At 34.1% G+C, this 16,209-nt stretch overlaps 1 long non-coding RNA gene across 6 annotated transcripts in view; it reads right to left on the minus strand.

Moving 5' to 3' along the window:
* The window catches only part of LOC106782840 (uncharacterized), a 97,205-nt gene that overhangs the window by 76,839 nt on the left and 4,157 nt on the right, over positions 1-16,209 (minus strand). For all 6 annotated transcript variants that reach the window (XR_011436673.1, XR_011436676.1, XR_011436674.1 and 3 more), the window contains 2 exons: positions 15,880-15,952; positions 5,126-5,213 (listed from right to left, as the gene is read on the minus strand). This is a non-coding gene — a long non-coding RNA (uncharacterized lncRNA). The remainder of the gene's footprint in view (positions 1-5,125; positions 5,214-15,879; positions 15,953-16,209) is intronic.

A 16,209-nucleotide genomic window follows, 5' to 3' on the forward strand; every position in this document is an offset into this window, starting at 1 on the left:
CACGGGAATTACCTTGTTTCAGGCTTTTACTAATTGTGTTATTTTTATGACTTCATATGTCATCATTTAAAAAAATATTCTGTATATCCTTGAAAAACTGTACATTCCTGAAATTCTAGTTTAGTTGTGCTCAATTTCTTAACTTCCTTAATTACATAACTCAAATATTCTAAGTTATTTTTTTCTTGCTTGAACTAGTATTTGCCAGTGGGATAATGGCCTTGGTGGTAGAACAACTGAGAAGTCATCTGCAGAAAATAAAAGCCCTGCAAACCTAAACCATGCCTTTTAACAAAATAATATAAGACAGAATAAAGATTTAAATAAAAAAACACTAAAAGGGAATGTGAGAATCATGTGTGTATAATCTCAAATAGAAAATACCTTTTAAGCGTTAAAAACAACAATTACAGCAGTAATTTAATAATAAGTTATTGATATATTCATTGTGCATGACCAAAAGCATCTTAAAGCTTAAGAAAAAGTTGAATAAACAAAAACGAAAGCATTTGTTACTCACATCATAGAGAAAAGGCTATTTCCCTCAAATATATGGAACTCTAAATCCTATGTGAAAAAGACCACTATACCAATGCAAAATGGACAAAGAACACAAACAGATGGTTCACGGCAAGGGGTGCATGTATAAGTGTATGTATAAATCCTATGATGTTGCCAAATCTTTCTTAGTTCCTGTGAAGTGTAAGGGACTCAGTTACTGTACACTCATACTCTTTGTAATCTCATGAAGTCTCCAGTGTGAATCTTTGTTCCCCAATCTAGACATTTTCATCTAATTCCCTATTCAGTAACTTTACAGTCACGTACTGCATAAGGATGTCTCGGTCAATGACGACCACACACATGACTGTGTTCTCATAAGATTAGTTACCACATAGCCTAGGTGTAGTAGGTTATACTATCTAGGTTTGTGTAAGAACACTCTATGATGTTTGCACAACAATGAAACTGCATAACGATGCGTTTCTCAGAACATATCTCTGTTAAGCAATGCACAACTACACTTGAATGTCTAACACTTATCTCAATCTTACTATGTCTAAATATGACCTCCTATTCTGCTGTCCCAAATCTTTCTTCTCAGAGTCTCGCCTGTAATAGTTCATCGTAACTTTATAGTTTCATCATTCATGCCCAACACTGTGAAGACATTCTCTCACTCCCCACATCCAGGCTACTGGCAAATTGGGACGTTTCCACCTTCAAAAATACCTCTAGGATCTACTCACATCTTACTATCTCTACTACTATTTTACAAGCTGACATGCTGCAACTCAGCATAATTAAACTACTTATCCCTTGCTAAACAAAATAATTACCCAATTGTAGTAATAGCACCAGATGTAGTTTTCCATCATAGTCTTCTTGAAAAGTTTTTTCCCTTGGCTTCTCGTACCCTACGCTGTCTTTTTTCTCCATCATCCTCACTGACAGCCTTCTCAATCTCCTTTGTTGGTGCCTGTTCCTCTCCAGACCTCTACATAATGGAATACCCTGTGACCCATTTGTAAGCCCTCTTTTTTTTCTCAATATATAATATCAATATATAACACATAAGATCAATAACAATCACTTTGCAAGCGATATCTAGTCCCACAGCCTGAAAGACAACATTTTAATACTATGACCCTCTAATTTATATCTGTGGTTCTCATCTTTCCAGATTCATTTTGGAGTGCCCACCACTTTGATATACAATAGCAGTTGAGTCTCTTTTACTTCATTTCCCACTGATTATTCCTTCTTAACTCTTTTCTATCTACATGTTAAAAAAATTCATGGGGCCAGCCCGGTGGTGCAGTGGTTAAGTTTGTGCACTCTGCTTCAGTGGCCCAGGGTTCACCGGTTCGGATGCCGGGTGCGGACCTATGCACCACTTATCAAGTCATGCTGTGGCAGGTGTCCTACATATAAAATAGAGGAAAGATGGGCACAGATGTTAGCTCAGGGCTAACCTTCCTCAAAAAAATTCTTAATTTGTTCATAATCATTAAAGATGGTGGATTCCTTCAAAATAACAACAACAGAAAATACAAACCTTATGAGGGGTCTATTTTAGTTTTCAATTTTCTATCACTGTTATTGCTTGTGTGTGTTTGCAGAAGTTTTCACATTTTCTATACAGCTATTTGTCCTTCAAGTTTCCAATTATAGTCATGATTAGAAAGGAGGAGGTTTTTTAATATTTATTTTTCAGCTGTAGATATTATGTCAAATGCTCATACATTTGGAGAAACTGCTAAAATTGTCCTTTTCCGCTTAAACTTCTCTGTAATCATGTGAGCATTAAGCTCTAAGGACCCCAAGGTACAACCTTTATTCTGCACTAATACCTGCACTATGAGAAGGATAGGGATTGACAATGTTTCTTCCCACATACCTGCTATTTTTACATAGTTAGTTGGTTGGATATCCAGATGCCATGGTTACAGACACCATAGAAATATACAGAAGCATAAAATCTCATTGGTGGGGGAAATTATAATGAAAATAATTGTATAAACTTAAAGGGCAAAGCCAAAGAACTGTACTTTAGCAAGCAATAAACTAAATAGTTAAATCAAGGCCCTTGGAATTAAAAAACTATTTTAACGTATCTTTAATTCAAATCTGTGACTTACCTGCAAGATTACTGAGACCTTGAAAGATTATTTGATTTGGCTAAGGTTATGCTACCAGATGGCAACATAGCTAGAAATAGAATTCACTCTTCCTGACTCACCTAATAAATACCAGTGCCACATTAGGCTTGGTGTATCTTTATTTCAGGGACACAAAACTGAGCCCTAGAGTTTGATTTTAGAATATATGATTAATAGATAAATAAAATACACATTTTGCTTCAGTGGGTAACAATGAAATATATTCTTTCTACCAAATATATTCAAAATTATGGACATGACTAGGCCAAATGGCATTAATGTTGACTTACTTCAATATTCATGTGGATGATCCCTTTCATGAAATAGTATAGCCTTGTCCTACCAGTCCCCAATCTCTTCACTTTGTGGCCCATTTTCTTCCCTCCATATCAGCATCCCACTACTATGGTACACCTAGGACATCATATCAGATATACAAAATTGCTTCTAAAATTTCTATCTCAATCATCCCATTTATTAACCACATATCATGACTTTCTTGATCATTTTCTCTAGCAACCTCCCTACTACAATTCTTCAATTCCATTAAAACTTTAATCTATTGACCTTACTATTTTCTCTCCATTCATTCACCTCAATCGTTTTAATTTCCTCCTATCCAGAATATTTTCAGTGTTTCAAATAGAAACTATTCCCTTGCATATGATTCTAACATTTTTGTTTTTTGATCCTTTCTCTTTCACACTTGCCTTGCCATAGCTTGAGGTGAACCCCAAAATTCACTTTCTCCTTTTTCACAAATAAGCACCAAAATGGTGCTATAGAAAAATCGTGATACTCTTGCTGATTGGCTTTACTTTAAATTTTAATCACTAATCTCAAATTAACCCTCACTCTTGCGTGGTGACCTTACTATTGTTTCTTAGAATTTCACTTTACCATTCTCTTAGATGATTTATTTCATGCATTAGCCTATCTCCTCAAATCTATCAAATGACCACTACCCTCAGACTAAAAGTCCCTCATCCTAACACCAAATCAAAAAACATCCCTATGGCTACACTTATCATCTTCCTTGTTCCTCTTACAAAGAAGAAAGCTTGCTCACTCAGTGTATGCCATGGAAGTTGAAAGACAAGGGAACAACATCTTCCAAGTATTCTGTACACAGTAAAACAAGAAAATAATAAAAATATTTTCAGAAAAACTAACACAACACAAAGAAAATAGAGTTTATCACCTGCTGATGTCCATCAAAGGAAGGTCAAAAAGTGTCATCTCAGGTAAAGAATAACTACAGAAGGTCAATATCAGATGCAAGAAGAAATTATAAATAAATAAACTGGTGGACATATTAGTAAAGCTAAATTAGTGGGATCTACATAAAAGTATCTAATTTGCAAGGTAAACTAAAAGATTTATCTAAAATGCTAAATTAAATGGTATGTTAGAAGAGATATAAAGAGTTCAAATGACCAAGGTCATTTTATGGTTTGGAAGAGAGTTAACTGCAAAAATCTTTATGAATTAAAAACCAGAAGTAATAAAATATGAGAGAAGAAAACTAAAACAGCGAAAAATAGAAATACAAAAAAACCCAGCATAGTGCAATTTTCAGCAAAGTAGATTAAAATGTCAAATATAATAATCATTAGATATTGATCAGAAAATATTGTTCCTGTCAGAAAATACTTAGATTACTTTTATGATATCCATTTTCTCACTTATAACAATATAAATATACTATATAGATGCATATATACTTATAACAATAACATACATATAACAATAATTCATATAACTTATTGTTATAAGTATATATGCATGTACGTATGAGTAGAACAAAAACATAAAAAAAGAGTTATAAGTTCTCATTACTTTTTAAATTCATAGTAATAAAGAAAAAATATTCTCAGTTCTAGAGATCTGCTGTACAATATTGTGCTTATAGTTAACAATATTGCATTGTACAGTTAAAATCTGTTAAGAGGGTAGATCTCATGTTAAGCATTCTTACCATAATAAACTTTTTTAAAAAGTTTATGGTAAATACATTATAAAATAAACATATTTGTTTCACTTTATATTCTTCCTTTTTATTTTGGGAAAAAAAACAAGTAATATAACATCCTGGAGGGAATATATTTGATTCTCTGTCTTTAATATTGTAAATCAAACAAAGCTGAGCAGGTGCTTGCTTATGAATCTATTTATTTTTAAAGTGAGAATATATTTTTTTTTTATCTCATAATGACTTTCTGGTTAAGTTGACCTGCATAGAAAAAAATTTTGTCAAATAGAAAGAAGCAACAGATGTTTTACCAAAATAAAAAAAGTATTTTCTCCTTTATTATCTGAATAATTACAAATCAAGTAATATTGATGTGTGTGTTTAACTTAATCTTATTGTAAAAATTCTGCACATAGAGCAAATAATGTATGTGGAATCATAGCTATTTCTAGAATGGTGGAGGACTATGCAGTCTCTCCTTTTTTCCTACTTTATTGAAAGGATGATTAATAAGGACCACAGGTATCGTTCTCTTCATAGATGAAGTGTTGATTCAGTACCAATACATGTAGCAATGCCTAGGACAGAAAAGTAAATAAACTGATTATTTAAGTTATATTTTACTTTATTTTAAATATTAGCAGAAAGAGAAATTTGATACATGTAATAGTAATAATATTTCTTAAATGCCTTCAATGTGTCAGGTACTCTGCCTAAACAATTTATGAGAGATGAAATAATATCTCTATTCATTAATTCATGCGTTCATCCTGTGACAAATACCTATTTACTGGGTATGCACCATATGTCAACTACCCTGGCTGATGAATAAAATGACTGAAGTCTCTCTTTTCATGGAGCTTACATCCTAATCAGGCAGACAGGAAAAATCCCAGGAAATTATACATGCACACATATTTACATATATACATATACATACAAATGTAACAAAATGTCGGTAATAAATTCTATGGAGAAAAATCAAATCAAATGGGATAAAGTGATAAAAAATGAGAGGGTGGAGGTATGCTATGTTATACATGGTGATCAGGAAAAGCATCTCTGAGGAGACCACATTGGCAAGGACTTAAATGCAGGGGAAGAAGTCCACTATGAGAATGTCTGGAGGGAATGGCAAGTGCAAGGGCCTTGACTGACGGAAGTGTCTTAGGAAAACCACGTACGGTGTGAGTCAGAGAGACTGGTGGAAAATGGCTCAGAAAGGCAGCCGAGACGAGATCATGTTAGTCCTGGCAGGTCAAGAAAATGCATCCAAGGTCGTGATGAGTGAGAGACGTTTCTCATGGTCACTTAGGCAACATACACAGGAGCTGGGATTTGAAACCAGACCTTTTTTCTCCAAAGCATGTGCCCCTAATTCCTACTGTGTATCTCCTCCCTTCAAATATGTTAATAACCACCTTTTATTTATCAAATTTACCAGCTCATTGAACAAATACCGATAGGATTGTAAGCATACCTTTTTGTTGCTGTTCTTTGCTAATAGTTCAATTGCTTTTTGGAGCAGTGTATTTTGAAGCATTGTAGACCTATTGAACATCAGGTTATTTTTTTCAAATTTACTTTTTAGAGATGCTTTTAGATTTTGTCCTTTATTTTGCTACTTCTCTTCCACTCCTCTTTCCTTACACACACATGAGGTCTTATTATTTTATATGTTTATAAATGTTAATTTGATAACAAACGTCTGATACACAAGATAAGGTGAGAAACATCAATTTCCACCGATTTAAGACATCCTAGACATTTGCATCTGCTCTCTTGTTGATGTTTTTCCTTCCTCCGAATAGGAGCCTTACCTCCCAGCTACTCTAGAAAAGTGAATGCTATTTGTAACTTTAATTCTCACTATCTGTATCTTTATCAGGCTTTTCTGTAGAGATACATAGTTGTGGGAAGATTAAAAATAAATATAAAATATGTTGAGGTTAAATAATATTTTCTGACTTAAGTAGCAAGTATACTGTATAATATATAGAAAGTTTTACAAAAGGCTATGTACTCTATCTGAATTCTGAATTAAAGTATTAAAAGTCAGCCTCCTGGGGGTGGCCCAGTGGTGCAGCAGTTAAGTTCAAATGTTCTGCTTTGATAGCCGGGGTTCGACGGTTTAGACCCCAGGTGCAGACCTATGCTGTGGCAGGTGTCCCACATATAAAGTAAAAGAAGATGGGAATGGATGTTAGCTCAGGATCAGACTTCCTCAGCAAAAAGAGGAGGATTGACAGCAGATGTTAGTTCAGGGCTAATATCCACCCCCCCCACCCCCCCCCAAAAAAGAAAGCCTCCTGTGCCTTATCATCTTTCTCTCCTAGATAACACTACATGGGCCCTTCATAATAGCTTTTTACCTTGCTGCCTGTTCTGATAGTTTTTAGATTTGATAAGCTTCAGTGTTACCTCAGGCTACTTCAGGTAAGATTTAGTAAAAATAAGGATCTGAGGCTGAAATAAACGAACTCCCTTTGAAATGCTCATTGCTAATGAAACCAAGGCTGACTGTTCTGATAAGGGCAGACTCAAAATTAATCAGCAGTAAGACATTAGGGGGAATGCTAAATTTCATTTCCCAAGTCTTTACAAGTGAAGATCCTCCTTATATTTGTATTCCAGATATTTGGGGTGGAAGTAAATTTACTGAGTGCTTTTTGTGTGTGTGTGAGGAAGATTAGCCCTGAGCTAACATCTGTTGCCAATCTTCCTCTTTTTGTTTGAGGAAGATTGCTGCTGAGCTAACATCTGAGCCAACCTTCCTCCACTTTGTGTGTGGGACACTGCCTCAGCATGGCTTGATGAGTGGTGTGTAGGTCCGCAACCAGAATCCAAACTTGCAAACCCTGGGCGGCTGAAGTGGGGCAGTGAAATTAACCACTATACCTCCAGGGAGCCCCAGGAGAGTTTTTGAATATACAGCATTGTATGAAAATGTTCCTTTTAAGCAATCTATTAAATGCCATATTACAATTACAATAAAGTTATTTTAAGTAAGATGTACCATAGATTTTTCTAAGATGACTAATCAAAATTTGGTAAAAATATCTTCCAGAGCAAAATCACAATCATATTAGCAAAAAGATATTGTGCAGGTTTAAATCATTCAATTAATTTGATTTAAAAAATTTTCTCTTTTTGATTCAGCAAATTTTCTTTTAGGGATAAAAGTAAAGAAATTTTGATAAGAGAGAAAAGGAAGAATGAATTGCCTAAAATTTTGGGAAAGCTGGAGAGAAATTGATTTCAAAATTGGGATAAAAACAGTCAAAAGAGTGCTGTATGCACTATTTACACAGGTGGGAAAATGCTAGAAGAATTCATTTATTGGTAGCAATGTGGTAAAGCTGCCTTAGGATTCCATCCGCAGCACACTGATCAAGACTAAATGGTTCTATTGAGGATCAAACACTTCCTTACCTAGAACAACAGAGACTCATACACACACAAAATTACATGTGTACTCCTGCCATTGGAGTTGCCATTTACCGTTCTCAAAGGCAGTCAAAAAGGAACATCAAACCTACCCAGGCTCCAAACAAACTACTCTTTTCTTTTCAAAACCATCCTGTATTTGACACAGTCCTCTTTTAAGTGATTTCTTTTCTCTGGGAAGAACTTACCCGACATATAAGAACCGAAATTGTACACTGGTTTCCTGAGACTAGCTTAAATACCAATTCCTCCACAAAGTATTTTCCGATGTCAACAACGGTTAATTTTCCCTCTTTAAAAAAACCCCTATAAATTAGGCATCTGTTATTTCAACCTCTCTTTTACTAACATTATGATCCATATTTGCTGGACCTCACCTAAATCTGATTTCAAATTGAGATTACACTCCCTGATTACATTGCAGTTATCAAATCACGAGAATCCTTTACCTGCTTATGGAAGTTAATGTCTCAAGTGTCTCATGTTTCGCCTTCTACTTAAAGAATATTGGTCAATTAGGTTATTTTGCTCCTAAGTTTTCATTGTGCTATACCGTTGCTTCCCCTGTGGATGCTGATCTTTGCTGTCACCTCTTGGCTGGGTACAGCAATCTCTGCTGGGGACTCTGATGTTGCCCCTCCACAGCCTTGAGAGGAAACACTGCTCTTCTCAGTAGGTTCTCCTGGCTCTATACCTATTTGTGGACCTGGGACTCAGACACACATTCTTGCTCTAAATACAAGCCACTTCATAATAGTCCCATTACACCTATTCCCATTTTAGAAGTAAAAAGAAGAGTCTTCATGATGTACGCATTCTTGCCCTGCCTCTGCTTAGTAGCAGTAGCTTGAACAAACCAAAGAAAAACCAAGTATCTTCCTTTCTTTGAGTCCTTCTCTCAGACCTAGAGAGATGATATTCCTTCACTCAGACAAAATGCACTCTTAAATTCTGTTCCCAGGATTAACTACTTCTCAGGAAATTGGTATCAGAAAAAATATTTTTCAAGAGAAAACCATATTCTAATAGCCATAATAATTCATTGCCCAAAAGTCTACCAATGGCACAATTCTCAGTTTTACTCACTGTCACTCTTAAATAGTCTATGCCTCTCTTGCCTATTAGATTGTGAAGTATGTGAAAGTATAACTGAGACTTAAATAAAATTATATGTCTCACAGTATATTATACAGGGCCTTACACAACGGACGGATGCAATGAATAAATATTTCTTGGTTACTGTTTTGAATGGGCTAGAAGAGGGAAGTGTGTGAGTCTGTGTACCATCTTTGCCTCTCTAGAAACTTACGTGTTGTATGACTATTATTAAATGAACAGATAAGTGTTAGTTAAATTGAACCAGATGTCTCAACAACAATTGAAATATCCGAAAGGAGAAGCTGATTAAATTAGGACTATAGACAGGTTGTGGTCAAATGGAAAACATGCTTTCTCTGAGAGAATACTTGTGAGTTTGGCTATATCTTCTAGTTTTTCAGAATTTGTAGCATTTAAAGTTTCACTTGAACTATCTCAATACGTACATCATAGTTAAAATTAAATTAAAAATACACCATACTGCCAAAATAAAATATCTATTTGGTCCGCCTATGGTCAATTTTTAATTTCTGTTCATTGTTAAGTTTCATTAGTGTTATATTTTTCTGTGTTATACACAGTTTGAAATTATAGTAGTGGAATAATGCATTAAAATTTGACAAATCTTGGGGCCAGCCCATGGCCAAGTGGTTAAGTTCATGCTCTCCACTTTGGCGGCCCAGGGTTTCACCAGTTCAGGTCCTGGGGGCGGACATGGCACCACTCATCAGGAAGGAAAACTTTAAGGAAACATCCATAATAGATTAGAACTAAAAGTTTTAAGTTGTTTCAGAAAAATCCAGGATTTGTAAAGGAAGGCAGAGAAAGTACGGTGATGTAATAGTAATTCAAAGGTAATGATTCCAATGGGCAAAATAAACATTTCACTTGTTTTGTTAAAAAAAATTGCGATTATTATTTCATTTATATGTAAGTGTAATCTTGATGGCCCTGTTTTTGTAAAAATCAATTAACAAACATATAAAACTATGCACATATATGCATGGCAAAAGGTATAGAAAAATATACACTACCCTGTTATCATTGACAAAGCTAGAGGACAAAGGTGAAGATAGAGGTTGCAAAGAGGATATTTCTAAACAATATTTAAAACAAACTTTGGCATTCTTTTATTGGTTGCCTTGAGCTTGTGTTTGTGTTTCTTAAATATTGGAGAATTTAAGAGAAGAATTTACAAAACTTGTCCTATTACAAAAATGACAAAAATTCTGCCAAATTATGAGTAACTGTTGCTTGTAAGAGGCATTTTAGTTGACTTCTTATGATCTATTGACATTTTGAGGAAATCATTTTTTTTTTTTACATTCTCATAATGTAGCTAGTATTGGAGACTCAGGGAAAACTTGGACAGTCTTCCCTTATATGAAATATAGATAATGCTGCTCCCTCTAATTTATAAGGGATCTACTTTAGGGAATTATTTTGGCATTTTATTTTATTTGGCATTTTAAATTATGTTCTAAAATTTTAACACATTTCAATATTTATACCTTTTTGTAGCGTGAAATCTTTGTCTATTTTGTTCTTTTTCAGTTTGTCAAATACGTTTGCTCAGTAAGCCAATGAAATTTTCTGAGTGAGCATCCAATTGAAAATGTTCAAATTAGAAAAGAGATGAGAATACTGTGTGTGAGTATTTAAAAAAGTTACAAGAATTCATCGTATATATTTTTATATAAAAAACTTTATCCCAGGTTAATGTCTCACTTCTGAATGTCTACTTTTCAAAGTTCAAAGTTTTCCTTTGCATATATATTCTTTTGATACATGCATAGCATCCCATTATTTTGATCTAATGTGATAGACTTATTTGCTTAACATCATTATTAATATTCATTGGTAATTTCTTTAAGTTATTATAATGTCATGTTTCTCTCTCCTGCCTTGCTGTCAGTTGCAGAATAACAGATCTGCTGCTAGTAACTATGCCTGTTCAAGGAACTTTTTTCTAATTTCATTACAATTTTCAGTAATGATACAATTTTTAGTAATTAACTTTCCAAGGATAATAGAATTATGTGTGCATTCTAATGTAATAAAATTTAAAAGAAGTCTAAATATTGGTAATGTGAAGGATATGGATTTTGGTTTGTTGATTTTGTGACAGATCCAATATTCATCCTAAATGTTTTTTGATATTTTTATTTTTCAGATGTATAAAAAAAAATTTTTTTTTAAATGTAAGCAAACTAGATTTTAAAGCCTCAAGTAAAATGATATTATTAAAACATGTTCTCAGCATCATTATATACACTAATCTAGCAGGAGGTAAGAGAATAAGAGGTATTTAGAAACACGTCTAATTCTAAAAATAAAATCACTAATGTCATTTGTAAAGATCACTCACTAGTATAGAATGAATAATGCACTATATATTTGAACAGTGTTTTGTAATTTAAAATCACGTTCACACATATTTTATCAAGGAATCCTCACAATAAACCTGAGGGGATGTTTTTATACATTTTCCCTTTCAGATACGTTAAGTGGGAAGTCAGACTAAATGCTGCTGTCAGCCCAGAACCAGGCGCTTTCAAATAAAGCTTTTGCTTTCAGCCAAGACTCAGAAGTCCTTAAGTGTCTCCCAAAGTAGGAATTCCTAACCCACTTTATCCCAAGGATCCCTTTGATAGCGTACTGCTAATACACTCTAATGTTATGCCTGCACACAATAGGAGAAAGTGGTAAATTCCATTTAGAAGTCAATAAAAATGTAATTTTTTCCTATTCAGTTTTATGGACTTCATAATCTCTGTCCATGTACCTTCTTGCAGTTTGCAAACCTCAGGATAAGAACCTCTGCTTTAAAGTGCCTCAGAACTTGCTTTCCAATTGCAACAGAGCAGAGAAGAGAAGAAATAGGAAGTGCAAAGGTGGGGCTCAAGATCTCTCATTCTTCATTTGTCTGTCTTATGTATTCTATTTTATAGGAAAGGTTGAAGAATGCTTCCTCTGCTTGAAAAGTAGGTGAACGTAAACTCGGTCTACTTTTTAATGATGTTTTCTCTGCCTTTTATTCCACTCATATTAGTCTCACTGTGTGTCCAAGTAAAGAACCAGTTGCCACAGATATTTCCATCATATATAACTGTGAAGGATGTGAAGTTAAAATGACACCTCTGCCCTCCAGGGTTGTGTTGTATTTGTTAAGACAGAGCTAACGTAAGGCCACATTTTAGCAAACTTGGCTGGACCATATCCATCTTCTCAATCTGTTGAGATTCTCCTCAACAGAGCATGTAAGAAAAATAATTAGAAGGAAAAAAGTTAACAGAAAAACAGAATCGTCACTCAATTTTAGCAAATGGAACTTCTGATAAAACTTTATTCATTCACAAATATTTACTGAAAGCTTTCTCTGTGCTGGAAAATGGCAACGGGTTTCTCAAATAGAAGTACTAGCGATGTAGGATTTCTGGTAAATTTTTTTAATTCAAAATCTTAATATTTTCAGCAATAACCAATGAATATTGGTCTTTCCTTCATTTCAGATGATTATCATATCCTCTTTTATGAACAATCCTTTATTAAGACTACTTAATATTTCTAATTATTCAAACAGCAGTGATAACAAAAAAAGAATAAATAGCCTTCTACATGGAGAAGAGAATGAGATGGCAAAGGTGACAAATCTGGAAACACTGAGAAGTGAGAGAACCCAGAATGCTTTCTATCCTTCATCTGCTAAACATGACTCAGTTGGAAGGGAGAGAAACTTCTCGGGCATGATATAGGACCTACATCTCATTCTCATAAGAGAAACACATGTAATGAGGGACACCTAAAACTAAGAATGAGATAAGAGTAGCCTACTGTGATATGTTTTCTACTGTACAATGTATAGTATATTTTCTTTAACCCAATGATGGGATATTTCATGCCATTTAGTTAAACAGCATACATCAAAAGAATAAAGAGAATTAACTAAATAATAATTACTTTATAATAATCAGACAGAGTAAAAATGATGTTTCAGGAAACATTTCTCTAGAATGTAAATTCCAAGAGAGTAGGTTATCTCTGAATATTTGGCACAGTACTTCAAAAATATCAGTTAAAACATTGCGAATGCTACTTAAATATCACTGATAATGAATAGTCCTATAGTTTCTTTTCAGTTACTATACAGTATAGTCTAATGAAACAATATGCTCCTTTAAAAATAGCTCTTTTATTGGCAATTAGAAGTTATTGATAAATCAGTCAGACTTGTGGATTCCAGATCACAATGATAAGCTCTATATACCATTATTGCATTTTGATTGATGCATTATTCAACAATATAGTTGATTAGATGCCTGGTAATATTATGATAGCTACTATCTGAAGCTATTTAGGATTTATTCCTCAATCAACAATGCGTGCAACATAAAAGTAGGATAAACTTGAGCAAGGAGCTTACAGAAGTGATTCTTTAAATGAGTTCTTCGTGTAATTAAGTTCACTAGGTTACTTGGTGTCTTCCTGAGTTGCTAATCAACATTCTACTAAAGCATTTAGGGACTTGTTTTGACCACTTTTCCTTTACTTGGCATCATTTATAGTCCTGATTTAGTGTTTTGTTCAAACTAAGGTTAGAACATCATAGACTCTTTGTAGGTGGAGTGAATCAAGGGAATATTCAAAGCTTTATTACAGAATGTAAAGAATTTAGTGTCTGTAATCTTTGACACTACTGACCCTTAAGGAAATTAAATTAATTTGGTTGATATTTAATAAAAAATTAGAAGTTTATGTTTTCTATTAGTTATGATATTTTAGTCTGCATAAAGAACTTTGTGTTTAATATTTGCTACTGCCAATATCAGATTTCACGTTCAAAGATAACGCAGTGGCACACTCTGTGTAGTCATGCACATACAGGATCTCAACAAAAAAGGCAGACATATCCACTTATCCAAAATTTTCTCACCTTGCTGTACTCTGTTGTATGTTAAAAGTCTGATTTCCATGCTTTGTCTTGGCTCTATAATTTACATTGCTCATTGACTAATATGATTAAAGAAAATTTCACTGAACTTTTAAAATGATTCTTCATTTTCATTTATTATGGGAGGCAATGCATTGGAAAGTCCTTTGTAAAGTCTATTTGCAAATGATAGGTGACATCATTACAAAAAAAATATTATTATGTTCATTCTGCTGATACAAGCATCAAACTAAGCAGAAGACAGGCTAGCTCACAGAATGCCAATGTTCATAATTTTTCCTGAACAGGATGTTAAAATGATCTCGTGAAATTACTGTTCTGCTCTCTCAACATCAAGGTCTAATAACTATAGTTAGTAAATCTTGAGAATTTAGCTAAGTTACTCCATCGTATTGCTACCTCCACATGCATTTTGTTTGGGCAAGAGGCCTAAGGGGCCCTAAACTGACACTAGCCCCCTCATGTAAGGGCAGACCCTAGATAACAGCCTGAAGAGACACAAGCAGTTGCAAGTTCCTCATATGACTTCACCAACAGTCCTTGTAATCAACAATCTCCCCTGGGCAGGGTCTTCCCTTACACCCCTCAGTAAGACTTCTTGGAGCTTACCAAAACCCTGCTCTTTTTTGGTTTGAATTGACCAATCTGGCTTAGCCTGGGAACCCAAAACCACTCCAACCATGGACACTAATAAAGGCATGTGCCCCACGTCCTGTCTGGGTCTCTGCCTTGACTTCCCTGTGTGGCTTCGGGAGACTTGCCTTGTATTTCCTCCACTGTCTGTGAGTAACAAACTTCTCTGTTTCAACTTCTCTTGTGGTCTGTTGTCAAACCGCAACTCACCATTTGGCATCCTGGGCTCTAATTACAAATGTTAATTGAACAAAGTCATGACAGTGAGTGAAAGATTTTATTGATATTATACTGATGGTGATATTCTCATTTCAAAATTTTCAAGTTTTAGTTTTAAAAGTTATCCTGTCCTTCATTTATATGCATTTTAACCTATCTTCGCATTGTTGAATAGTAAATTGTTTGAACCTGTGAAGAGTGTATTTGGTTTGTCGAACTGAGCCTATATAAAAATGAATCATAAATGGCTCCAACTTGACCTAAGAACAGACAAAATTAACAAAGCTGGTAAGATAAAAATACTTTACAGATTTACTAATGTCAATCTTCAAACTAATTATAACTTAATTACAGACTGTGACAAGATTAAAATGCCATACAGATCATAATATGTTTTAGGTGGTTCTCATCAATAAATAGATAAGAAAGACTCTGAGGTGAAGAAGTAAATAATATTAGCTCTCTTAGTTGAAGCTAAATGTCAAATCAAAATATGTTATTTAAATATAAAAAGTGTGGGAGAAACCTTTAAGTTATGTAATTTCTTATGGATGAATAGTAGCCAATTAACAAAGAGGATCTGAGGTGCCCCTAGGACATATCTGCAAATAGATTTTATGTTATTTCAGCTAAACTCTATTAATTAATCATTGATTTATACATCCATGAGCTCAGTTACGAAAATCTACATTTTAGTATTTTGACAGTAATGATTTATGCTTTGGGACAGAGTGAAGGCATTTCCGAAAACAAATAGAAAAATATTATGTTTTTTCATTGATGATTTTTTTAGTGACATCATATTTTAAGTGAAATTAGACTTACGCATTGGAAGAACACTTCAGGATGCTCTAATCAGGCACATTTCAAACACGACTGGAATAAAAAAATACTACCTGAGGATTTAATACAGATTTCTTATCTCCATTCAAGATTGATTGGTCCAGGGGAATAGGCTGACAATCTGTGCTAAAAAATAAAAATAAAAATAAATCAATAATATCACCCCAACAGTGGTTTTAAATTAATGGCATATTCCCACCACTACACTGTTAGAACATTGAAATTACAGGGAAAAGTCTGTTACTCCCAAGGGACAGAGTCTCCAACATTTTCTGCCAGCAGCAGTTACCGTGAAATTGATATTCCCTTAACTTCTGATCATTTCCACATCATGTTTTGTTATTCTTTGTCTTCATAATCTTTTTTTCTTTAAACCTCCATTT

This window comes from Equus caballus, chromosome 2 (assembly GCF_041296265.1).
Source record: "Equus caballus isolate H_3958 breed thoroughbred chromosome 2, TB-T2T, whole genome shotgun sequence".
Taxonomy (NCBI): Eukaryota; Metazoa; Chordata; class Mammalia; order Perissodactyla; family Equidae; genus Equus; species Equus caballus.